The sequence below is a fragment of the Notamacropus eugenii genome, chromosome 4 (genome assembly GCF_028372415.1).
Source record: "Notamacropus eugenii isolate mMacEug1 chromosome 4, mMacEug1.pri_v2, whole genome shotgun sequence".
In the NCBI taxonomy this organism is placed as follows: Eukaryota; Metazoa; Chordata; class Mammalia; order Diprotodontia; family Macropodidae; genus Notamacropus; species Notamacropus eugenii.
In genome coordinates this window covers 294,875,418-294,890,532 of record NC_092875.1, presented here as the reverse complement: position 1 = coordinate 294,890,532, position 15,115 = coordinate 294,875,418, and the positions used below count along the sequence as shown (strand labels likewise).

General features: G+C 38.4%; 1 long non-coding RNA gene across 6 annotated transcripts in view; it reads left to right on the top strand.

Annotated features, from left to right (window-relative positions):
• The window catches only part of LOC140501355 (uncharacterized), a 72,451-nt gene that overhangs the window by 17,738 nt on the left and 39,598 nt on the right, over positions 1–15,115 (top strand). For 5 of the 6 annotated variants that reach the window (XR_011966147.1, XR_011966146.1, XR_011966143.1 and 2 more), the window contains exons 4-5: positions 3,638–3,726; positions 8,878–8,993. This is a non-coding gene — a long non-coding RNA (uncharacterized lncRNA). The remainder of the gene's footprint in view (positions 1–3,637; positions 3,727–8,877; positions 8,994–15,115) is intronic. The other variant, XR_011966144.1, reaches the window with a different exon arrangement.

The window sequence follows — 15,115 nt, the reverse complement described above, 5'->3', positions numbered from 1 at the left end:
GCATCTGTGTCATGTTCATTTCATTTCCAGCTCTACTACTCACTCATCAAATTTCTCCCCGCCTTGCCAGCAGCCTTCCTCCCATCCCTACTGTATCTTCCTGCAAGATTTCCAGTTCCCCTTTATTTCTTGTCATTTCCCTTTAGAATATAACTCCTTGAAAGGAACAGTTGTCTTTGTGTGCTTGTATTTGTATCCTAAGTGCTTAGTACAAAGCCTGACACATAGCAAGCACTTAAGACAGTTGATGATTTAATACTACCATTCAGGAGAGAGATTAGGGCCAGATATATAGATCTAGGAATCATCTGCCTAAAGACAATAATTGACCCCCATGGGAGTTGATAAGACTACCAGACAAGACCGTATAGAGGAAGAACAGAAGAGAGTCCAGGACAGTGCTTGAGTGGATACCCACTGTTAGTGGGCATCACCTAGATGAACAGCAAAGGAAAATGAGAAGTGATATAATGTTAATGAGATTTATATTAATGAAAGATCTTCCCCTCCCATTAATGGGCCTCAGGTTAGGGGAGGCTTGTTTTGCAGGAAGGCTCACACCTTTTCTTAATTGCTAATGAGGCAATGAGTCAGGAGGGTTGTGCCCTCCAGCTCTGAAAAATGTATATATGCTCCGAGATGAAGTTTTGCTTTGGGGATTTGGAAGAAGATTCATGTGCCAGATGAGACTCTAAGTAGATCTACCTGGCCCCCTTCTTGCCCCCGCCCCAAGTTGTGAAAACCTGGATGCTGGTGCTTCTCTCTCTCTCTGGTAATTATGTATGTATGTAACGGTCAGACAGTTGGAGCTGTCTGTTGATCTGTGATGTATGTATTGCTTATTTGCTTATGTCAGACAGCTGGAAGCCCTGTCTGTTGGTCTTCGTTTCTCTGCTTGTATTTTCTCTGTTAGTGTATGTGATTAAAGAAGATTGTTGACCCCTCAAAAGTTGTTTTCCTTTTAGAAAAGCAGATCTAAGAACCTGTGCAACAGGCACTCCTATGCATAGCAGTTTGCTGCTAGAAGTAATTAAACAGGTCTTATTTAGTAGAGACAGAAGACACCAAGGTCATGAAAGCCCCAAAAGGATTTTCTCAGGAAAATCCAGGAAAAAAAGGATGATCAACAGAGTCAAAGGCTGGAAAGAATTCAAAAAGGATGAAGATTGAGAAAAAAGCCATGATATTTAGCATTTAAAAGATTTTTAGTAAGTTTGAAATGAGGAGCTTTAGTTAAATGATGAGGTCAGAGGCCAGATTGCAAAAGGGTTTAGAAGAGAGTGAAAGTAAAGGAAGTGAAGGCACCTAGATCTACGACCTGCTCAGGGAGCTTAGTGAAGACGCGAGGAAAGATACAAGATGATGACCAGTAAGGATGGTTGGATCAGGTGATGAGGATGTTTTATTTTGTTTTAGGATAAAGCAGACAGTCATCTTTGTAGGAGGCAAGAAGGAGGTAATACTTGGGGAGACTATATATAGAGCATCCAGGAGAAAGTGATAGAATCAAAAGCTATAAAAAGGTCAAGAAGGATGACAACTGAGAAAAGGCTGGGGGTTTACCATTAAGAAGGCCATTGGTCACTTCAGAGAGGGCAGTTTCAGTTTAACAATAAGATTGGAAGCCAGATGGCAGACCTGCTAAAAGCAAATGAGAGGAGAGGAGGTGGAGGTAGCTAGTATAAATTGTTTACTCAAGGAGTTTAGCTGAGAAAGGGAGGGTAGATAGGACATGATAGCTAAGAGAGATGGTTGGACTGAGTGAAGATTTTTTAAGAGAGGAGACATGAACATGTTTGAAAGTAATAGGGAGGAAGAATATTTGTGTGTGTGTGTGTGTGTGTGTGTGTGTGTGTAGAGAGAGATATATGTTTATGTAGGTATGTATACATATACAGATAAAAATATTTTTTAGAGATAGAATGATAAGAACAACCTGATGGAGAAAGAAAAAGATGGAATCAAGGGTGCATATAAAGGAGTTTGCCTTAGCAAGGAGAGGAATACCTCTTCATCTGAGAAAGGAGAGAAGGAGATAGTGGGAGAAGAGGCATGAATGATGTGATATAGGAAGAGAAGAACCTATTCTCAATATAGGATCTCAAATTTTTGAGTGAGGTATGAGATAAGGATAGGTAGGAGAAGAGGGTGTAGTAAGAGGATGGAGGAGGGACAGAAAAGTTTGGAATAGCTACTGTGGTGAGGGGGATAGAAATCATTTAGGGAAGTATAAAAGAATCGTCTTGCTGCACTGAGGCCCAGCTGAGATAATGTAACATAAATTTGCAGTTGACCCAATCAGCACAGTGTTGTATTCAGAACAAATCTGTTCTGTAGCACCTGAAAAGAGAGAAGGAAGTGGAAATCAGAAGTAATCCAGGGTTGGAGTCTGACAAGCTATAATGGGTCATGGGGCAAAAGGGCAAGGGACTGAAGACTAAAGGGTAGTTTAGAGTTGAATTGGCTCACCAAGAGGTCAAGATAGGGAAGGGAACAGGTATGTAACAAATATAAGGGTCATGGCCTAGGAACTAACCAAGTAGGGAGGGAATGGAGGTCACAGTGATGATGAAGTATTAAGGACTGTAAGGTATAGGAAAAGATGGAATGATAAATGATTATATCAGATGAAGGGTTTTCAGTCAACCAATAAAAGCACTTACTATGTGCCAAAGACTGTGCTAAGTGTTTCATTTCAGAGTTGATGAATATGGAAGTAGAATAATGATGAGTGATGGCAAGATCATATTCATCCTTGTGTGTAGATAAAGTGGGATTGAGGAGTAGGTCTTTGTTGTTGTCCTTCCAGTCATATCTGGCTCCTGGTGACCCCATTTGGGGTTTTCTTGGCAGAGACACTGGAGTGGTTTGTCATTTCCTTCTCCAGCTCATTTTTACAGATGGGACACTGAGGTAAATAGGGTTAAGTGACTTGCCCAAGATCCCACAGCTAGTGAGTATCTGAGGTCAGATTTGAACTCATGAAAATGAGTCTTCCTGATTTCAAGCCCAAGGCTTTATCCACTGTGCCTGTTAGCTGCCCAGGTCTTTAGAATGAAAATGTTTGTTCATTGTGAAGCAGTAATTCCAGAAGGCAAAGTAGAAGGGGTAGAAAGATTTAAAATAGAACGCTGGGAATTAGTATTGAGGTAGACAGAGTAAGGCAGCAGGCATTTGGGGGAAAAGAATCAAGGCTGTACATCAACAGCTCAGGGGTTCAGAATTATTTACATGGGGAGATTGCAGTAGGGTGGGATGAAAGGAACTGAAGGATGTGTGCAGTCAGAGTATCAGTGGTTACAGAGAAGTCAACTGAGAGAGACAGATTCAAGGTCTTCCCTGGAGGTCCAATCCCGCTGGCAGGCAGGGATATATCCTGTGCGGATGTGTACTTCACAAAAGGCAGCAGCAAGCAGAAGTCGGACCCTGGAAGTTCAATTTAAGGTAGGAGGTGGCAGCGTAAAGTGGATCCATGTTTATTCTTAGCAAAAGAGAGACAAGTGGAAAGAAAGAGAACCAAAAAAAAAATGTTTCACTAAACTCGTGACCATCAATCACGAGCTCTAAAGGGTTCTGATCTACTCAATCCCCAGAGAAAGTTCCCCATAACTTCCCAGTATATTTCTATCCCTGCCAGATCTAACTGTCATGCTGGTTCAGGAGAGGAAGGAAAACAGAGATGCTCAAGAGCTTTCCACCTACTCTCTCTGGAAAAGACTGAAACAGGTTAGCTAAAACGTTCAACTGAAGAATATTGCTATTTCTAGAACTACTTTTTAAAAAGACCTCATCTGGATCACCCTATTTTATTGGCCAGAATATAATTTACCAAGACTTAAGTTGGCCCTTTTTTCTTTACTGAATGGTTTCTATGATATTATGACATTTTAATAACACCTCCCTATAACCACAGAAACATTCAGACTCGCCAAGATCCTGGAGACTTATCAATAGCAACATAGGAAACCAATAACACTGACAGCTGGTTCTCTGTTATTTAGTATTTGACATTATGGTTTTTCCAGATTATTTTCAGTGTCACATGAAGCTAAAGATAATTATTTAGTTACACCAACATTATCATTTTCTTCACCTAGTGCAATTTTATGTACCAGCTGCAACTAAACAGGATTTCTAGCCAAATATAATTAAAGCAAAAAGGGAAAAGATGGTGATGAGAACTTGCTCTACAAATTCTTGTAGAATGGGGGAGAAAGAGGGGTTCAGGGTGGGAGAGGATTGATCAAGAGAATTTAATCAAAATACCACCCTCTACAGTCAACTCAATGGAATTATAGGGCATGAACTTTTGTTAGATTGGGACACGTCAGGACTCCTCTGATTGGTCCCCAGAGACTGGGGTTGTCTCCTGATGAATGGTTGTCTGAGGCCCAGGAAGCCAACCCTACGTCAGTATACTACCCTCTCGGTGGTCTAGAAAAGTGAGTTGTGAAATAACTCCATCTTTTCATCCTTAGGACTCTTTTCAACCACTCTAACTTTCTTGGACTTCCAGAATGGAGTGCAGCAGAGCATGAGGATGAGGATTTCTCTTCCCTCATTCCCCCACCCCACCTCTTAGAGGTGACTTACAGCAGAATCACATGGCAGGGATGGCCTACCCTACTTTTTCTCAAATAAGCCTGAAATTGAGAGTTCTAGATTCTTGATTTCTAAATACCTACTTCTGGCTTTCTGATTCCCTTTTTTTGAGCACAGATTGGAAGTTACTTTGGGGGTTTCCTCATGGATAATCCATAGTTTAAGAGTTCCTGCCTCCGGAGTCAGATTTCTAGAGGGAAAAGTTTTTCTTAACAGCATACTTCTCAGAAAAAAGAACCCTGAATAAAATGACCCTGCAGCTGGAAGTCTAAAGTCATGTGATAAGGGGCCAAGAGATCTGGACCTTGTCAACTATCTATAATTTTGCTGTGAGCTTTTCAGGCATTGCAGATCCAAGATGAATGAGATGTTCATTCAGCAAAACAACAAAAAGTCTTTACCTTCTGGGGAAATCATAACGCTTGTTCAAGGAGTAGACTACAACATTTTTGGACATTGCCAATGTGGGAATTTATTTTACTTGATTAAGAGTATTTGTTACAAGGTTTTTTGGGGGGTTTTGTGTTGGTTTTTCCCCCATAGTTGGAGAGGAAGTAGAAGTGGCTAACTATAAAGTTGTCCAAAAAAAAGGATTAGGGACATTTTTAAATGCACAAAAGAGGAGGGCCGGAAATAAATACAGATAAACAAGATAGCTTTGAAAGTTAGATATTGAATTTATTATGTACTTAAAGAGAAAAACTGTAGGTAATTGAGATTTGTGATTTCATGTATAATTTTTTTTCCATTCTACTTGGTATGTGGAAATTTTTGTTCATTTTATTTGCTACTGAAGTTCAAAATAAAAGCAAATAAATTTTTAAAATAAATTTTAAAAAGGAAAGGAGGCTTGAAGGAATGGTCAGAAGCAGGAAAGAACAGTGTCACAAAAACCTGGAGAGAGGTGAATTTCCAGGAGGAGAAGGTGGTCAATAGCGTAGTGGCAAAAGCTGTGGAGAGGTAAAAAAAAATGAAGTTTGACAAAAGAGACACTGGTTTCATGTATAATCTTTTTTTTCTGTTTTATCTTGAATATGAAAATGCTGATTTTATTTAGTGTTTATGACATTCAGAATATATGTGTGTATATATGTGTATATACATATAGACAAGTGTACATATGTATGTATATATACAAATATGTATGTATATATATATATACATGTATATACATATATACACGTGGTGGGGGGAGAGCTTTTTGCCTGTTTAGTATTCCCTGGGAGTCTTCATGACTCCTTTGTATCTAATATAGCTTCAGTGGTGGAAGAAGAGACTGATATTAGGCCATGTAAGGATCAGTTAAAAGAATTAATCCTGAAGAGAGAAGTCTTAAGGGGAACCTAGAGGTAGCTAGATGGTACAGTGGATAGATAGAGCACTGACTTCCTGACTTCAAATCTGGCCTCAGATACTTATTAGCTGTGTGAACCTGAGCAAGTCACTCAACCCATCTATCTCTGTTTCCTCATTTGTAAAAATAAGCTGAAGAAGGAAATGTCAAACCACTCCAGTATCTTTGCCAAGAAAATCCCAAATGGGGTGAGGAAGAGTCAGACATGACTGAACAACGAAAAGGGGGGTGGAGGAGGCAAGATAACAGTCTTAAGAAATGAGGGTTGTCACTGCTTGGTTCCAGAGGACAGGACTTGGAGCAGTGGGTAGGAGTCTCAGAGAGGCAGGTTTCAGTGGGTATGAGGAAAAACTTCTGGAGTAGAATAGGCCTTTCTCAGAGACCCAGTGTGCCTACTCATGAGTGGCCTTCAGATAAACTAGATAATTAATTGCCAGAATTTGGTGAAAGGAATTCTTCATTATTTAACATGGAGACCTAGATAACCTTTGAGAATCAGACTTAGAGCTAGAAGGAACCTTTGAGTTTGTCAACTCAAACCATATTTTATGAATAAGAAAACTGAGTGCCATAAAGGTAAAGTTAAGACCAATGATAAGTGGCGGAATTGGCTTTGACTTCAGGTTCTCCTGACTACAAATCCAGCATTTTTTCTATATAACACCATACCTTCCAGTTGCCACGTCTTATAGGTGTGAAAAACTCGCCAAAGCCAAATTAAGCTACTTCATAAGCTAAGGAGTCTTATAATAGAAAGTCTTATTTTTTAAAAAAAGATGCTCACACTTTCACCTCATGTTTACTTGGATTGGATTCTCCCGACCTCCTACCCCAGCCTCTCATGGGGGTCGCTCATGGGCTTGGGGGTGGGATGTACTGTCTCTGGGTTTGAGGTTAATGGGTAAAGTAGGGGAGGAGAATATTTGGGGTATTGGGTGGTGGAAGGGATGAAGCAGGAATAAAGTAAATCTTTTGAAGGGAAAATGTGTGGCTCCATGTTTATACTATATGTTTTTGGCTTCTTGTTTGACCAAAATTTCATGTTTAGAAAAATCACGAACCAGATACTTTCGACTTGGGAATAACTCTAAACAAATAGTAATATATTCCTAAAGCTCTTATTTCACATGTTTAAAGATTAAAATTTACTACTATATTATCTTTGAAAGATAGTTTGTCGTCTTAGAAAAAATTACGTATTGTGAATTCACTTTTTCATGTGGGATATTTTTTCCCCTCTATAAACTTAAGAGTTTTTGTAATATTCAGACCTTTGAGTTTTTGCTATACTCGGTGTATCCTTTACCAATTTAAATAATTTAGTAAACTTCACAAAGTTTCAGACTGATGATATTCATGTTAACTTTCAAAAACATTGCAGTGTTGTTTCTAATATGTTATGTATGTTTGCTGTAATGGAGATCTGGTTGTAAACATGAATAGTTTTTATTATTATATTATACATATTATATTATAATAATGTTAAATTAATAAATATTTTGGTTAAATTAAAAAATAAAGGTTTCACTAACCCACAGAGCTGGACATCCATTATTAAGCCTTCAGTTAGAGTTAACTGATCAGCAAGCAATCGAAACTGGTTCCCAATCATTTGTGCCTATGGTTTGTAAAAGATGCCTTAGAGACAAAGATCTAAATAATTTTTTACAGTTACCAGCATCTATCAAGCTCCTACTGTGCTCAGGGTATTGTCTTAGAAGAGATACAATAAATGAATGAATGAAAAGTATTTATTAAGTGCTTACTATGTGCCTGGCATAATGCTAAATTCAAATAAAATAAACCCTGCCCTTACTAATTTTTCTGAAAAAAAATAACCCTTTATATTTTAAAATATTTTTTAAAAAATTGCCAGAATTTTCTAGAAAGAATGTTTTCATTCTTATCTATATTTGTAATTACAGATGTTCTTGAAGTGTTCTTTTAGAGATTAACAGATTTAGACCTAGAAGGGAGTTTACAAGTCCCCTGGTTCACCCCCTTTATTTTACTGATCAGGAAATTAAGGCCTGCAGAGAGGAAGAAACTTGCCCAGCATCAACAAATAGTAAGAAGAAGAGGAAAAAACAGCAAACCCAGTTTTTCTGTCACTGTATCAAGTACTCATTTCCATTATACCATGTTGATTCTAAGAGAGAAAAATCCTACCTTCTTGCTCTGAAAATGAGTAGTGTTGAGGGTTGTGCTGGTAAATGTTTAACAGCTGTCTTTCTGGGGGAAAAAAATACAAATGCACATAACTTTTAGGTTTAATTTGCATTATTAACATTGTCTCTATCACTTTCTTAAGTCTAAGACAATCAACAAAATTATAAGTTAAGCCTTGATTTGTTTGCTGATTTCCTTGCTACAAATACATAGAAACTCTGGATGGGCTCTGTCCAGCTGGTTCAAACTGATTCCAAAACACCTCTGATGCTAGTGTCCTATCTCATTTTGCCAGTCAAAATTACTAGAATTAGCCATTCTGTGTTTCAATTATTTTCTGTAGGGGTGAAATGAAGTCTGCCCTATAACTGATATACATTTTTACCTTGAGTGCTTATATGAGAATCCTTTTTCTTACCCCTGTGGATAGAATGCTGCCCATCTCATGACAGAGAGGTGTAAAAATGTAGAATAAGCACATTTTTGGATGTGGCCAATATGGAAATGTGTTTTGCTTGACCATGCATATTTGTTGCAAGAGGTTGTTTTCCTACCTTTTCTTTTCCAAGGAGAAGATAAGTGGAAAGAAAAGAGGTTAGCTGCTTGTTAATTAAAAATAATAATAATTTAAAAAAGAAAAGTAGCCGTCACTAGAAATGTTTGGTCAAAGGCTGGCTCTGACAGAAATGTTGCAGACAAGATTCTCAAGTAGGGAAAAGGTTAGATGGGATGACCTCTTATTTCTCTTCCAGTTCTAGGATATCTATGAGTCACTGGCATAAGCACTAGACACAAGAATGCCAAGACGGGGTGCTAGCCACAGTGTGAATGTCCCATCACCTCTCAATGCCTCAAGTTCCTGTAAAAGGTAAAAATACAGCATGATGCACCTCCCCCACAGAGTGATTGGAAGAGCTAGGTGATTTCAATTTACCCGAAGTACTTTCCAAATCTAAAATGCTACATAAATGTTCATGACTCATTTATGGGAAAGGCCTTGTTTATTTTGTGATTCAGCTTCCATGTGCACAGTTCATTGTTTTTGAAACTTCCAGGATCACTTGGGCATTAGTTAGAAGCCGTGGTATTTGCACAGACACGATTTTTTGCTCTGATTTTCTTTGCCTGCGCTTGCGTACCTAAATGGTGGAGTGACTAGAGTTGTTTTTAGAGTCAGAACAACCTGACTGTTTTTGGACAGCCTGGGACTGCCAGCCTCTGTTACAGACTGCCTTTCATGAAACCCCTACTTGGCCCTCAGTTAACTCTTTGTATTAATGCTCTTTCCCTACAAGGAGAAGACTTCCCTTATGACAAATATATAAAATCAAGGTATTGCCCAGTCTGAGACTGCATGTCTGGTTCTGTAGTTCATCACATCTCTAAGAAGTATGCTAGGGCTGCATCCCCAAAAGATCATAAAAATGGGAAAAGGGTCCCACATGGACAAAAGTAGTTAGAGCAGCACTCTTTGTGGTGGCCAAAAACTGGAAATCAAGGGGATGCCCATCAGTTGGGGAATGGCTGAATAAATTATGGCATATGAATGTAATGGAGTACTATTGTGCTATAAGAAATGATGAACAGGAAGACTTCAGAGAGGCCTGGAAAGACTTATTATGAACTGATGCTCAGTGAAAGGAGCAGAACGGGAAGAACTTTATGCACAGCATCAACCACAGTGTGAGAGATTTTTTTCTAGTAGACTTGGAACTTCATTGCAATGTAAGGACTTAAAAAAATTTCCAATGGTCTTTTAAGGCAAAATGCCTTTCACATTCAGAGAAAGAACTATGGAATTCAATCGCAGAATGTAGCAGATCATTTCTTTTGTGTGTATTACATTTTGGTTTGTTATATGGTTTCTCCCATTCATTTTAATTCTTCTACACAGTATGACTATAGTGAAAAATGTATTTAATAGGAATGCATGCGTAGAACCTATATACAATTGTATGCCATTTCAGGGAGGGAGCAGGAGGGAGAAGGGAGGGAAGGGGAAAAAAAATCCAAGTTATATGGTAGTGATTGTAGAACACTGAAAATAAATAAAATTAATTGAAAAAAGAAAAAGTATGAGATATGCTTCATCATTAATCTTCTGAAGTCATGATTGATTGCAATGTTAATCAAAGTTCTGAGGTCTTTCAGGGTTGTTTCTTTTTATATTATCATGGCCATTGTGTAAATTGTCCTGGTTCTATTGACTTCGCTAGGCATTAATTCATTCAGATCTTTTCACATTTCTCTGAGTCTGTCATAGTCCTCGTTTGTTAGAGTGAAATAAAATTCCACCAAATAATTTGTACAACTGGTCTTCCAATAGGGAACGCTTATTTTGTTTCCAGTTCCTTGCCACAACAAGAAGTATGCATATAGGTACTTTCCTTCTATCCCTAACCTCCTTCAACTACATGGCTAATAATAGTATTGCTGGGTCAAAGGAAGGCTATGCACAGTTTAAGAACCTTTTGTCTATAATACCAAATTGTTTTCCAAAATGATTAATCTATTCACAGCTCTACCACTAAAGCACCTACGTGGCTGTCCTCTTATAACCCCTCCAGCAATTGTTCTTTTCTTCTTTTGTTATTTCTGTGGATCTGATAAATGAATAAGAGGGGAGGACTGGGAGGCAACAACTGTATACAATTTGTTCTAGGAATTTGACTGAGAAAGGAAAACTAGATGTAAGATAATAGGGTCTTAAGACAGTTTTTGAAGGATGAAGAACTCTTGAGTGTGTTAGAGGGAGTTGATAGAGAGACATTCTAATTTGGATAAAGGAGATAATTAACATGACAAATAGGAAGATATGAGATCAAGGGTTTAAGGCTGGTTTTGGCAAGACAAAGGGCTACTTCATGACATCAGAAACTGCAGTAAAGGAGAGTATGGTGGATGATGTCAAGGATTTACTAGAGGTAGGGAAGCAGAGGAGAGAGCTCCTAATAAATAGCTACTATTTTCTAAGTAAAGTACAGGGTCCTCAGCTATGGTAGTTTGGGGAGAGGTTAGTTTAGCAAGATTAAGGAGAAAAAAATAAGGTTTGGAATAGCCATTAAGAATAGGGGAATTTAGAAGACAGACTTAAAAAGAAAGCCTTGTTGAGGGACATAACATAATAAATTTGTAGAAGATCCATTTGGCTCGGTTGTATGACTTTCTCCAGCTCCATTTAGTAGCATGTAAAGAGGAATGAGGAGGTGGATGGTGAGATCATTCCAGCACAGTGATCTGGCAAAGTCTGAGTGCAACAGGACCATCTAGCATGCACTTGGTTGAACAATGTCCTGAGACAGACCATTCTAATTTTGAATAATTCTAGTTATTAGCAAGTTTTTCTTTATATAAACCTAGAATCTGCCTCTTTGCAATTTTTACCTATGGCTCCCAGTTCTGCCTAGGCAAAAAGAATAAATCTAATGTTTCTTCTACATGACTCTCCTTGAAAATGGCTATCCTATCCCCTCTGTTTGTTGAAATGAAATTACTGAGATGAATTGAACATTCTCATTTATTCCAAATGACCTTCTTATGGGTATGGTTTCCAGTTCCCTCACCATCCTGGTCACCTTTCTATAGCTACCTTCCAGAGTTTATTGGGCCCTTCTTAAAGGATACTGACTAGAAATGAACACAGTGCTTCAAATGCAGATTGACAAAGGAAAAGATTACTATCTCCCTTCTTCTGAATACATACAAATCAACCTCTTAAATGCAACCAAAGATGGCAGTGGATTTGTTGGTTTGCTTGCTTTCTCTGCCATACATCATCTGTTGCAGAATTTCAAAATTGTAAAGGACTTCAGAAGTCATCTAGGACAACCTGACAAAGTAAATTGTCCTTTACAACATCCTCAGCAAGTGACTGCCTACCCTTCCTAGAAAGATCTGTAGTAAAGGAGAACCTGATTCCTCCAGAAGCTGCCCCAGCTTAGAAAAAGCTCATTTTGTTAAGGAAGTTCATTTTTACAAGGAGTCACAGTCTAGCTCTTTGTAACTTCTACCTTTTGCTCCTAGAGTTCTGGTCTCTCAAATTGAATTTGGAGCAAGTTAAACAAGTTCAGGGACTTTTCACATGACCTGTTTTCTACAGATTAAGGCACCATTCTGTATATAGCCAATTTATTTTTTTGATCCCTTTACATTTTTTCTATTAGATCCTGTTTTGGCAGTTTAAGCTTGCCAAGCTAGCCTGTTGAGACCTCTTAGATACTAAATCTATATCCAGTATGTTATTCAAGAAACCTCATGTAATCACAACTAATCACAACAGTATCCAAAACTAAGGACATGATAATCTCATTGTGTTGTACCCTGGTCACACCACATTGAAGCATTTTGTTTCAGTACTAGGTGCTGCCTTTTAGGAAGCACATTGACAACCTGGAATGTGTCCAGATGAAGACTGAAAGAGTAAAAAAAAAAGCTTTTTTTTTTTTTAAAGATTGAAAGAGTAGAATAGCTTGCCTTTAGAAGTAACGTGTTCCGCATTACTGGAGCTCTACAAAGGTTGAATGACCACTTGCCACATAAGTTGCAAAGGCAAATTATGTTCAATTATGTGTTGGAATACTGGCAGGTAGGTGGATCAGTGGATAGAGGGCAAGGCCTGGAGACAGGAAGACTCCTTTTCATGAGTTCATATCCAGCCTCAGACACTTATTATCTGTGTGACCCTGGGCAAGTCATTCAACCCTCAGTTTCTCTTAAAAACTCTGCCTCAGTTTCTTCATATGTAAAATGATCTGGAGATGGAAATGGCCAACCACTCCAGTATCTCTGCCAAGAAAACCCCAAATGAGGTCACGAAGAGTCAAACAACAACAACATGCGTTGGAATAGATTTTCTCTGAGGGCCCTTACAGCTCTAAGATTCTATATTTTTCCTGTTACTTTCTTACTTAAAGACCAACTCCATTAAGCAGTTTTGTTCTCAACTTCTATTTTTCTTTTCTTTCTTCTTCTAAGGTAAAAAGTCTTTAGACTGATCTTTCAGTGATAACTATCTAAAGGCTGTTTTCCTTAGAAGAAGAAACAAAAGAAAAAAGAAACTGAGTCACTGATGACATGATTACAGACAAGGCACTATTATTACTAACAAGGAATTGATACCCAAGATAAACAGAAAGGGAAGTGGTTAAAAAAAAAATTAGTTTCCCTTGATGATTTCCTATCACCTGACCCAGAGGAGCTACAATCTAAGTCATAGAAAGATCATCTATGTTATCTGTAATCATACCATCCACTCTGAATTGTACTGTATGGGGATAATATTTAGAGTAGCAGAAATGGAGTTTTTCCATTGTTCTTAATCTGTGCCAGCCTAATTACCAGCCCTGATAAAGGACTTCTTTATTCCCTTATTTTGTCCATCACAAAGGAAAATAATTCGTGATAATGAAGGCACCGGAAAAGATTATCTCTTAATGGACTTTCTAGATCAAAACTCTGTGATGCTAAGTAATTAACATTGTAGCCACATGCCATCATATATTACCATCGCCACTTCCCATTACCTAATACTTAACAGCATATGTTCTAGAGGAGGTGAATACTTTAGGTAGTTGTAGATGACCATTAGTTTGCTTGTTTGTTGTCAGTTGTGTCGGACTTTATGACCCCATTGGAGGTGTTTTTGGCAAAGATACTGGTGTGGTTTGCCATTTCTTTCTCCAACTCATTTTGTAGCTGAGGGAAGTAAGGCAAATAGGTTAAGTGACTTGCACAGGGTCACCCAGCTAGTAAGTGTTTAAACCTGGATTTGAGTCCTCTGACTAGAGGGCCAGTACTCTATGTACTGCACCACCTAGTTACCAAATGACCACTAGCATCCCTTCCAATTCATATCTTTGAGTCAATAATAAGAGTATTTTAGGGAGTATAGGTTATCGCAATTAATTCAAAATATTTAAATCCAGAACATAATCTGGTGCCTAATAACTTCACATTCATGCTGAGGCATTTCTTGGCAGCCACTGGAGAAGCTATTCTGATGATTTTCTTCAGGCTTTTGATCAACCTTGTCTTTGCCTTTTATTATTAGAGCTACATTAATCCTAGTGTAATGGGGGATTGATCAGAAAAGCCCCTGATCAATTTGATGAATCCCCAAATCAACTTGATGAGATTACAGGTGATAGACTGTTTCAACCATCTTAGGAACACCTTCAAGAGAAGTAGATCTATGCCCCGACACTTTACCAATTGGTCTGCCAAGATTGGGACTACTTGCTGATGACTTGCTCCCTGAAGCTCAGGAGGATGGACTCTTATTAAAGAAGACAAGCATTATTGGTCTATTAAGGGTGACCTACGAAATGACTCATCCTTATTTCCCCTTGTTTTCACTCCCTTGGACTTGCTTACTAGAATGTAGCAAGAGCAGAAAAAGAATTTCTCTCTACCTCCCTGCTCCCAGAATTAGAAAAGATGGTAATGTGTAGGGGAAGTCTGTGGTGAGAGGCCTGTGCTTGCCTAGGTAAGCTTGAGAAGGGAGTATTTGGAACTCAAGTTCTTGACCTTTTAGTTTCCTTTTTTGAGCATAAGTCAGAGACTAGAAATCCAGAATGGGCCTTTCCCTTCACAGGGAAAAGGAGAAAAGTAGCTTCTACAGAGGATTAGCTTGCAACTAAACAAGAAAGGATATGTTGTCACAAGGGGCCAGGGAATTTGGACTGTGTCAGACCTCCATAGCATTGCTGTGAGTTACTCAAATGATGAAGGTTTAAGGCAAATGGAGAATATTTATTCAATGGTCCCACAAAGCATCTTTACCTTGGGGAGAACCAAATAAGTCTGAAATGTCGCTGAAATTGCCTTTATGTGTCTGTATTTGTTCATGGGTTCTGGGAGGGTTTTATGTTTTGTTTTGTTTTTTAATCATCTGCATTTTTTGTGGTGGAGGAAATAAAAACTGGTCTATACCTGACACCCATTTGTACAATAAATACCTGTTATGGAAGGGACTACCTGTTACCCACATTT